The sequence below is a fragment of the Bos grunniens genome, chromosome 2, assembly GCF_055505025.1.
Source record: "Bos grunniens cultivar Pamir isolate PY7600 chromosome 2, Bosgru_T2T1.0, whole genome shotgun sequence".
In the NCBI taxonomy this organism is placed as follows: domain Eukaryota; kingdom Metazoa; phylum Chordata; class Mammalia; order Artiodactyla; family Bovidae; genus Bos; species Bos grunniens.
This window is the reverse complement of record NC_141166.1, coordinates 98,493,390-98,505,327: the sequence shown is the minus strand read 5'-3', so window position 1 is coordinate 98,505,327 and position 11,938 is coordinate 98,493,390. Positions and strand designations below refer to the sequence as shown.

The 11,938-nt window shown below is 39.9% G+C and overlaps 1 non-coding gene across 1 annotated transcript; it reads left to right on the top strand.

The window, feature by feature from the left end:
• The first annotated feature begins 9,791 nt into the window (after window positions 1-9,791).
• Window positions 9,792-9,898, top strand: LOC147378390 (U6 spliceosomal RNA). The gene has a single exon (XR_015153577.1). It is a non-coding gene; the product is annotated as a U6 spliceosomal RNA (small nuclear RNA).
• The last annotated feature ends 2,040 nt before the right edge of the window (window positions 9,899-11,938 follow it).

Here is an 11,938-nt window from a genome sequence, read left to right as displayed (position 1 = left end):
ACTTAACTGTGGGAATTTTTGCTTTGGAAAATCAAATAAAAAGAAAGCAAAAAGAATGAGCAGCAAGTGGACTAGAGAAAATGGGGCCAGATTTGGAGAGGCAAATGGACGAGAAGCCAGGCCTGACTACCAAAAGCCAGATCAAAATCAATTCAAACCAAAGCTTTAAATTATAATTGGTCCCTAAAGGGCTAGCCACCAGTCAGAGCCAAGATTCCTTGGGAGGAGGCATGGTAGAATAAGACGTGGAGAGGGCAGGAGTTGAGTATGCCCTGTAGAAGGCTGTGTATTTTAAAGAGCTTCAGTTTTCTATTTTATTCCTGACCATGATGACTAAATGTTGGCAACTATCTTTCTCTTGTTTCTTCATTTATGCAACCAAGAGACACTGTGACCTGAAGAAGACACATTTAACTAGACTGTGCAGTTTGGCATATGTGAATTTCCTTAGCAACCTAGTTCAGTTCAGTTCAGTCGCTTAGTCATGTCTGACTCTTTGCAACCCCATGAACCGCAGCACGCCAGGCCTCCCTGTCCATCACCAACTCCCAGAGATCACTCAAACCCATGTCCATCGAGTCGGTGATGCCATCCAACCTTCTCATCCTCTGTTGCTGCCTTCTCCTCCTGCCCTCAATCTTTCCCAGCATCAGGGTCTTTTCCAATGAATCTGTTCTTCCCATCAGGTGGCCAAAGTATTGGAGTTTCAGCTTCAACATCAGTCCCTCCAATGAACACCCAGGACTGATCTCCTTTAAGATGGACTGGTTGGATCTCCTTGCAGTCCAAGGAACTCTCAAGAGTCTTCTCCAACACCACAGTTCAAAAGCATCAATTCTTCAGTGCTCAGCCTTCTTTATAGTCCAACTCTCACATCCATACATGACCACTGGAAAAACCATAGCCTTGACTAGACGGACCTTTGTTGGCAAAGTAATGTCTCTGCTTTTTAATATGCTGTCTAGGTTGGTCATAACTTTCCTTCCAAGGAGCAAATATCTTTTAATTTTATGGCTGCAATCACCATCTTCAGTGATTTTCAAGCCCAGAAAAATAAAGTCAGCCACTGTGTCCACTGTTTCCCCATCTATTTGCCATGAAGTGATGGGACCAGATGCCATGATCTTAGTTTTCTGTATGTTGAGCTTTAAGCCAACTTTTTCACTCTCCTCTTTCACTTTTATCAAGAGGTTCTTTCATTCTTCCTCACTTTCTGCCATAAGGGTGGTGTCATCTGCATATCTGAGGTTATTGATATTTCTCCCAGCAATCTTGATTCCAGCTTGTGCTTCATCCAGCCCAGCATTGCTCATGATGTACTCTGCATATAAGTTAAATAAGCAGGGTGACAATATACAGCCTTGACTTACTCCTTTTCCTATTTGGAACGAGTCTGTTGTTCCATATCCAGTTCTAACTGTTGCTTCCTGACCTGCATATAGGTTTCTCAAGAGGCAGGTCAGGTGATCTGCTATTCCCATCTCTTGAAGAATTTTCCACGGTTTATTGTGATCCACACAGTCAAAGGCTTTGGCATAGTCAATAAAGCAGAAATAGATGTTTTTCTGGAACTCTCTTGCTTTTTCCATGATCCATTGGATGTTGGCAATTTGATCTCTGGTTCCTCTGCCTTTCCTAAAATCAGCTTGAACGTCTGGAAGTTCATGGTTCATGTATTGCTAAAGCCTGGCTTGGAGAATTTGAGCATTACTTTACTAGAGTGTGAAATGAATGCAATTGTGCAGTAGTTTGAGCATTCTTTGGCATTGCCTTTCTTTGGGATTTGAATGAAAACTGACCTTTTACAGTCCTGTGGCCACTGCTGAGTTTTCCAAATTTGCTGGCATATTGAGTGCAGCACTTTCACAGCATCATCTTTCAGGATTTGAATAGCTCAACTGGAATTCCATCACCTCCACTAGCTTTGTTCATAGTGATGCTTCCTAAGGCCCACTTGACTTCACATTCCAGGATGTCTGGCTCTAGGTGAATGATCACACCATGGTGATTATCTGGGTCATGTGGATCTTTTTTGTACAGTTCTTCTGAGTATTCTTGCCTCCTCTTCTTAATTAGCAACATAGGTTATCCACAAATCCCAAAGACATGGCAGTCTTCATTAAAGTTCCAGGATTATGTGATTAAACCTCTTATCTCTTCTACCTACTAAAAATCTCACAAAGATAAAAGAAATTTGATACATTGCTACACTATCACATGGAAACATCATAATTACTTAAAGAAAGACATGTCAATAATCCTTTCATGTTTTACTATAAAAGAGTGCCTTGCCTATGTATTAATAGGACCACTGAAGTGCATATTCGGTTGAAGGCAAAAGGATAGCCTAAAAGAGCTTTCACAGACATTTTAAAATTTCTGGCCAAGCTCCTTAGGTCCTCTAGGACCATCTTACTCTTGCTGCTCTCAGAAAGCACCAGGGAACAGATGTATTGCAGTTTGTGACAGGAGAACAGCCTGTGGATCCGCCTACTCCCTCCAGTCCATCTGGGAACTGAGTGAGACAGGGAGCGCACAGAAAGGGGGGCTCTCTTGGGAATCCCTTGGGGTACCATGGTTATGGGTGCTTTATTTTCGGTAGATGGCAGTGTGTCTATTGACAGCAGCAACAGGAAAGTCTAGATGGGAAATCTGATTGATTCTAGAGAAGGCATACTGCATTCGATAATGCATGGTTTATATTTTTATTGAGTGACGTGATAACACAAATGCTATTTAGTATTCACGTTAGCACTCTCTTTGGAGCTCAAGGAACTTTATGATTTACTATTCTGGCTCAGACTCAAGGCTGTAGTGGAGCCCAGGGCCATTCTATGAGAGATATAGTTGGAATAAGAATAAATCACTCTGAACATTCACCTACTTTATCACCCAAACACATAAATCAGTATCTCTACTCTATCTATGGCTGGACTCCTACCCTAGGCACTGGATTCCCCCTTACCAAGGTAGAACACTCTGATGCCTTGGTTCCTGCCCAGCACACAGTAATCTCACAGCCCTAGAATCAAGGCAACCAGATCAGTTTCTTACACGTGGGTGCTCCTATGTTGTAGATACTGTTACTTGCCCATCCATACTTTATCCTTTATTGTCGTTGTTGTTTAATTGTCCAGTGGTGTCCAACTCTTTGCAACCCCATGGACTGCAGCTCGCCAGGCATCCCTGTCCCTCACCATCTCCTAGAGTTTGGTCAAACTCATGTCCATTGCATCAGTGACTGCATACAGCCATCTTATCCTCTGATGCCCTTTTCTTCTGCCCTCAGTCTCTCCCAGCATCAAGGACTTTTCCAATGAATTAACTGTTTACATCAGGTGACCAAAATATTGGAGCTTCAGCTCTTGCATCAGTCCTTCCAATGAGAATTTAGGGTTGATTTCCCTTAAGATTGACTGGTTTGATCTCTTTATGTTCAAGGAAATTTCAGGAGTCTTCTCCAGCACCGCAGTTCGAAAGCATCAATTCTTTGGTGCTCTGCCTTCTTTACGGTCTAGCTCTCACAACCATACGTGACCACTGAAAAGACTGTAGCCTTGACTATATGGACTTTTGTCAGCAGCGTAATGTCTCTGCTTTTCAACACACTGTCTAGGTTTTTCATAACATTCCTGCTGAGAAGCAATCATCTTCTTATTTCATGGCTGCAGTCACCATCCACAGTGATTTGAGAGCCCCAAAAGAGGAAATCTGTCACTACTTCCACCCTTTCCTCTTCTATTTGCTATGAAGTAACGGGGCTGGATGCCATGATCTTAATTTTTTTAATATTTAATTTTAAACTGCCTCTTTCACTCTCCTCCTTCACTCTCATCAAGAGACGCTTTGTTCCTATTTGCTTTCTGCCATTAGAGTGGTATCATCTGGCTTGGACATCTGAAAGTTCTTGGTTCGTGTAATGCTAAAGCCTAGCATGCAAGATTTTAAGCATGACCTTACTAGCATGAGAGATAAGTTCAATTGTCCAATGGTTAGAATGTTCTTTAGTACTACTCTTCTTGGTAGTCCTTTATAATATATATCTAAATATTTTTTCTCTCTTCTGAGTGCTTTCAGGAGAGTAGACCCCAGCACCAGAAGATGAACCAAATTTATTTAAGCTGGCTGCAGTATCCCATTTAAGAATGGGAGAAGAACCTCAAGTTTGCCTCTTAGAAAATAAACTCTAAACACAGTATGAGGGATAGAGAGGATGAAAAGAGATTCTGTGAGACAACCACTATGCTATGCACTTAATAGAATATTCCTTATTATAATCTTGAGGTAGGTACTCTGCTACCCATTTAACATTTGAGGAAAATGAAGCTCAGAAAGTTTAAACCACCTACCTAAAATCAGCCTTATTGTTGACTGAGCTTATGATGAGATTCTAACTGTTAGAGAAGTCTGCTGTTGGACTTTGGGTGAAGAAACATGCAAGGAGAAACCTCCTGTTTCTGTCCCCTGACATGACCTTTTTTGACTATGAACCCATGGGCAGCAGTATTTATCTTGAGATAATTACAGGAGTCAACCTAAGAGGGCAGACAAACTGAAAATCACAATCACAGATAACTAACCAATCTGATCACATGGACCACAGCCTTGTCTAACTCAATGAAACTATGAGCCATGCAGTGTAGGGCCACCCAAGACAGACGGGTCATGGCAGAGAGTTCTGACAAAACGGGGTCCACTGGAGAAGGGAATAGCAAACCACTTCAGTATTCTTGCCTTGAGAACCCCACGAACAGTATGAAAAGGCAAAAAGATAGGACACTGAAGATGAACTCCCCAGGTCGGTAGGTGTCCAATATGCTACTGGAAATCAGTGGAAAAATAATTCCAGAAAGAATGAACAGACAGAGCCAAAGCAAAAACAACACCCAGTAGTGGATGTGACTGGTGATGGAAGTAAGTCCAATGCATAAAGAGCAATATTGCAGAGGAACCTAGAGTGATAGGTCCATGTATTAAGGTAAATTGGAAGTGCTCAAACAGGAGATGGCAAGAGCGAATGACAACATTTTAGGAATCAGAGAAATAAAATGGACTGGTATGGGTGAATTTAACTTAGATGACCATTATATCTACTACTGTGGGCAAGAATCTATTAGAAGAAATGGAGTAGCCCTCATAGTCAACAAAAGAGTCCGAAATGCAGTACCTGGATGCAATCTCAAAAACGACAGAATGATCTCTGTTTGTTTCCAAGGCAAATCATTCAATATCACAGTAATCCAAGTCTATGCTCCAACCAGTAATGCTGAAGAAGCTGAAGTTGAAAAGTTCTATGAAAACCGACAAGGCCAAAAAAGATGTCGTTTTCATTACAGGGGACTGGAATGCAAAAGTAGGAAGTCAAGAGATACCTGGAGTAACAGGCAAATTTGGCCTTGGAGTACAAAATAAAGCAGGTCAAAGTTAACAGAGTTGTGCCAAGAGAATGCACTGGTCAAAGCAAATACCCTCTTCCAAAAACACAAGAGAAGACTCTGCACGTGGACATCACGAGATGGTCAACACCAAAATCAGATTGATTATACTCTTTGCAGCCAAAGATGGAGAAGCTCTATACAGTCAGCAAAAACAAGATCGGGAACAGACTGTGGCTCAGATCATGAATTCCTTATTGTCAAATTCAGACTTAAATTGAAGAAAATGGAAAACCACTAGACCATTCAGGTATGACCTAAATCAAATCCCTTATGATTATACAGTGGAAGTGACAAATAGATTCAAGGGATTAGATCTGATAGACAGAGCGACTGAAGAACTACGGACGGAGGTTCGGCGCATTGTACAGGAGGCAGTGATCAAGACCATCTCCAAGATAAAGAAAGGCAAAAAGGCAAAATGGTTGTCCAAGGAGGCCTTCCAAATAGCTGAGAAAAGAAAACATGAAAGGCAAAGGGGAAAAGGAAAGATATACCCATTTGAATGCAGAGTTCCAAAGACTAGAAAGGAGGGATAAGAAAGTCTTCCTCAGTGATCAGTGTAAAGAAGTAGAGGAAAACAATAGAAAATGACTAGAAATCTCTTCAAGAAAATTAAATATACCAAGGGAATATTTCACGCAAAGATGAGCACAATAAAGGACAGAAATGGTATGGACCTAACAGAAGCAGAAGATATTAAGTAGAGGTGGCAAGAATACATAGAAGAACTATACAAAAAAAACCCTTCATGACCCAGATAATCACAATGGTGTGACCAATCACCTAGAGCCAAACATCCCAGAATGCGAAATCAATTAGGAACCATCACCGTGAACAAAGCTAGTAAAGGTGATGGAATTCCAGTTGAGCTATTTCAAGTCCTAAAAGATGACGCTGAGAAAATGCTTCACTCAATGTATCAGCAATTGAAAAAGTCAGCAGTGGCCACAAGACTGGAAAAGGTAAGTTTCCATTTCAATCCCAAAGAAAGGCAATGCCAAAGAATGCTCAAACTACTGCACAATTGCACTCATCTTGCACACTAGTAAAGTAATGCTCAAAATTCTCCAAGCCAGGCTTCAACAGTAAGTGAACTGTTAACTTCCAGATGTTCAAGCTGGATTTAGAAAAGACCGAGGAACCAGAGATCAAATTGCCAACATCCATTCAATCGTCGAAAAAGCAAGAGAGTTCCAAAAAAACTTCTACTTCTGCTTTATTGATTATGCCAAAGCCTTTGACTCTGTGGATTACAACAAACTGTGGGGAATTCTGAAAGAGAAGGGAATACCAGACCACCTGACCTGACTCTTGAGAAATCTGTATGCACATCAGGATACAACAGTTAGAACTGGACATGGAACAACAGAGTGGTTCCAAATCAGGAAAGAAGTACATCAAGGCTGTATATTGTCACCCTGCTTATTTAACTTATATGCAGAGTACATCATGAGAAATTCTGGGCTGGATGAAGCAAAAGCTGGAATCAAGATTGCCAGGAGAAGTATCAATCACCTCAGATATGCAGATGACACAACCCTTATGGCAGAAAGTGAAGAAGGACTACAGTGCCTCTTGATGAAAGTGAAAGAGGAGAGTGAAAAAGTTGGCTTAAAGCTCAACATACAGAAAACTAAGATCATGGCATCTGGTCCCATCAGTTCATGGCAAATAGATGAGTAAACAGTGGAAATGCTGAGAGACTTATTTTTCTGGGCTCCAAAATCACTGCAGCCATGAAATTAAAAGACGCTTGCTCCTTGGAAGGAAAGTTATGACCAACCTAGACAGCATATTAAAAAGCAGAGACATTATTTTGCCAACAAACGTCCATCTAGTCAAAGCTGTGGTTTTTCCAGTAGTCACGTATGGATGTGAGAGTTGGACTATAAAGAAAGCTGAGTGCCGAAGAATTGATGCTTTTGAACTGTGGTGTTGGAGAAGACTCTTGAGAGTTCTTGGACTGCAAGAAGTTCCAACCAATCCATCCTAAAGAAAATCAGTCCTGAATATTCATTGGAAGAACTTATGCTGAAGCTGAAACTCCAATACTTTGGCCACCTGATGCAAAGAACTGACTCATTTTAAAAGACCCTGATGCTGAGAAAGATTAAAGGCAGGAGGAGAAGGGGTCGACAGAGGATGAGATGGTTGTATGGCATCATCAACTCAATGGACTTGAGTTTGGGTAAACTCTGGGAGTTGGTGATGGACAGGGAGGCCTGGTGTGCTGCAGTCCAGGGAGTCGCAAAGAGTCAGACACAACTGAGTGACAGAACTGACCTGAGCTGAAATTAAGAGAGTAAGACAAAAGTCTGTGGGTAACAGAGTAGCATGATGGAAAGAACCTGGGACCTCGATGATGCTGTGGAGCTGCTGAATTAACCAACCCTCACACTTCAGATTTATGTTTCAGTCTCTTAGAAATAAATCTTATGTTACCTGTAGCTCCCTCCCCAAATCCTAACAAATACAACCTAGGATTCTAGCCATAAATAATTAGAAAAATGGTTAGTATCTGAGCCAAAAGCAGCTATCCATAGGGTAACTGCCATTGAGTCAGGATTTGAGAGTCTACTGATCAGGACCTTTTGGCTGGATCACATCTAATGAGACCAATCAGACCCTTTCTGGAAGAGCTTGAATAGATTTTTCTCCCATCTCTTCAGAACCTCCCTCCATCAATTAACTCATCTCTCCTCTGTATCATCAATATCTTCTGCTTATACTAGCACCTTCTTAAACACCATTTTAAAAGTAGTAAAAAAAACTAACATAACATCTTTGTCAAACATCAACTGTCTTACATATGACACTCTAGCTAGCCTCTTTCTTTCACTATCAACTTATCAAAATAGTTGTCTCCAGTTACTACCCTTCAAGTCACTCTTCAACCTATGGCAATTTACATCTGCTATACTCCAACAGGATATGGTCTTTTACAGATGTTACAGAATGGTCATAAAATAGGGTAAAAACTGAGTAACAAACAAACCCAAAACTTAGTCATTTAGAACAGCAGCCACCACTGATTGTCTTTCATAATCCTGGGGATTGACTAGGCACAGGTGGATAGTTCTGTCCTGCATTGTGTTGTCTGGAGCTGTGGTCATCTGGAGGCTTGACTGGACTAGAACATCCCCTATGGTTCATTCACAGGGCTGGGAGGTGATGTTGGCTCTTGGCTGGAAGCTTGAGTCCTTCCCTTCATGGTACCGTCATGTGTGGGGTTCCCACAGCATGAATGCTAGATTTTTAGGAGGAATGTTTCAAGTCTGTGAAAATAGAAGCTGCCCAGTCTCAAAGTTGAAGGAAATGGCAACCCACTCCAGTATTCTTGCTTGGAGAATCCCAGAGACAGGGGAGCCTGGTGGGCTGCCGTCTATGGGATTGCACAGAGTCAGACACAACTGAAGCAGCTTAGCAGCAGCAGCAGCAGTCTCAAAGTTAACAGTTTCACTTCTGCCATATATTATTGGTCAACACAAACACAAAGCAGTCTAGAATCAAGGGGAAGGAAATAAATTTCACTTCTTGATGGGAGGAAGAGGAAAGAATTTGCAACCAACTTTAATATACCACTTTTATTAATGGTCTTCCTTATTGCTAACTACAGTAAAAATAATAAGGTTTCTATTTCCTGTGGCATCTCAATTCTTGAAATAGTTCATTCTTTCAACTTCCATGACAACACACTCCCCTTGTTTTCTTAAGACAACACACTCTTAACCTTTCTTAACCCTTTTGTTAAGAATCCACTTCTCTAAACTCGAAATAGTATTATTCCTTAGTATTCCATCCTTGGTCCTCTTCTATTATCACTTTATATTTTTCTGTTTATCTTATTGGACATTCTAATAAACTCTCAAGACTTCCATTACAATATACACATTAATCACTCTCAAGTCTTTCGTCATCTTTATTGAACATTTCCTATTTCCATCTAAGTATCTTATAAGAATCACAAATTCAGAATATCCAAAATTGAGCTCATCATAGTTTCTCCCAAAGCTTCAATTTCAGTGTTATCTCTCTCTCTGTGAATAGCACCGTAATTCCCTCAGTTACATAATACGGAAAATTAATCATTTTTGACTCCTTTATTTTGTTCAACTCTATATCCATTTACCAAAGCTAGTTTATTATCTCTTTAATATCTTTCAAATTAATTAATTTGCCTACATCTCTTCTCTAGTACTCTAGTCCTGAACTCTAGTTCATATCACTATCATCTTTTACCAGACATATTGGAGCATCTTTTATTGAGTTTTCTCATTCTAGATTGGCCTCCTCTTTAATTCATTTTCTATACTGAAGCCAGAGTAGCTTTTCATGACAATACAACCTTATGCTGTGCTCAGTTTGGCAGCATATATACTAAAGTTGGAACAATAAAGAGAAGACTAGCATGACCACTTTGATAGAATGACTTACAAATTTCTAAAGTATTTATTTTTTTTCTTTATTGATGGACACACAATCTGTAAAGGTATATTTTGCACGACAGTAACAGCACACAGGAAGAGAAGATGAAGTTATACAGGAGCAAAGTTTCTGTATACTATTGTAATGAATTAGGTATAAATCTGAACTAGATTCTTATAAATTAAGACATTAATTGTAATCCTTATAACAATCCCTGGGCTTCCCTGATGGCTCAGTGGGTAAAGAATCTGCCTGCAATGCAGGAGACACAGGAAAAGAAGGTTTGATCCCTGGGCTAGGAAGATCCCCTGAAGGAAAAATGGCAACCCACTCCAGAATTCTTGCCTGGAAAATCCCATGGACGGAGGAGTCTGGCGGTCTACAGTCCATGGGGTCTCAAACAACCAGACTTGAGTGAGCAACTAACAAATGTATAATTAAAAGTCGTTTAAAAGATATAAAAATCATAAGCATATATATACCTGACAATCCCAAACTCGTGAATCAAAAGCTAACAGAATTGAAGGGGAAAATAATCAATTCAGTAGTAACAGTTGGAAATTTCCACACCTCACTTTCAATAATGAGTAGAAGAACTAGACAGAAAATCATCAAGCTAGTAAAAGACTTGAATGATATTATAATTGTATTAACAGAGAGGTAGAGAAGCCTCCATTCAACAACTACAAAAAACACATCCTTTTCAAATACACGTGGAACATTTACCACTATAAAATGTATGTTAGGCCATAAAACAAGTGTAAATAATTTTTAAAAGATTGAAATCATATGAAATATGTTCTCCAACCACAATGGAATGAAATTATGAATTAATAACAAGGAAATTTGGCAAGTTCACAAATACATGGAAATTAAACCCAGTCATAATCAGAGAGTCAAAAGGAAATAACAAAGGAAATTAGAAAATATTTTAAGATGAATGAAAATTAAAACACAGCATACCAGATGTTATGGGGTGCAATGAAAACAGTGTACTATATTTGCCTCTATTTAAAAAGAAAGATCTCAAATCAATAATCTAATATTCCACCTTCGGGAACTGGAAAAACAAAAGCAAACTAAGTCTAGAGCAGGAGGACAGAAATATATAGGTTGGAGTGAAAATAAAATAGGGAATAGAAAAATAATAAAGAAAATCAACAAAACTGAATATTGGTTCATTGAAATGATCAACAAAATTGACAAATCTTTTAGCTAACTGAATCAAGCAAAAAAGAAAATACTAAAATTACTAAAGAAAAAATGAAAGTCGCTCAGTCTTGTCTGACTCTTTGTGACCCCAGGGACTGTAGCGTGTCAGGCTCATCTGTCCATGGGATTCTCCAGGCAAGAATACTGGAGTGGGTAGCCGTTCCCTTCTCCAGGGGATCTTCCCAATCCAGGAATCAAACCTAAGTCTCCCACATTGCAGGCAGATTCTTGACAGTCTGAGCCACCAGGGAAGCCCTACTAAAGAAAGGAGGGGATATTATTATCAACATCACACACAAAAAAGATTATAAGGTGTTATGGACTGAATGTTTGTATCCTTCAAAATTCATATATTGAAGTCCTAACACCCAATGTGTTAGGAGATAGGTGTTCAGAAATAGAATCTTTGAAAAGTAATAGGGAAAGATTAAGTAAAGAGGGTGGAGCTCTCATGATGAGAATGATGAGACTAGTGACTTTAGAAGAAGAGATAGATCTTTCTCTCTCCCTCTTTCTCCGACCCCACTCTTGCCTTCCCTTCCTTCTACTCCACCCCTCCCCTCACATGTGGCAAGGAAAGGCCACATAAGGACACAGTGAAAATGTGGTTGTCTGTAAGGCAGGAAGAGATTTTTCACCAGGAACCAGATTGGCTGGCACCTTTGTACTGGATCTTCCAACCTCCAGAACTGTGAAAAATATATTTCTACTATTTAAGCTACCCAGTCTATGGTATTGTTTATGGCATCCTGAGATGACTAAGATATAAAGCCTACAGTGTAGGCCAACAAAGAAGACAACTTTGATGATGTGGATAAATTCCTAGAAACAAAAGCTACCAAAGTTGATTAATGAAGAAATAG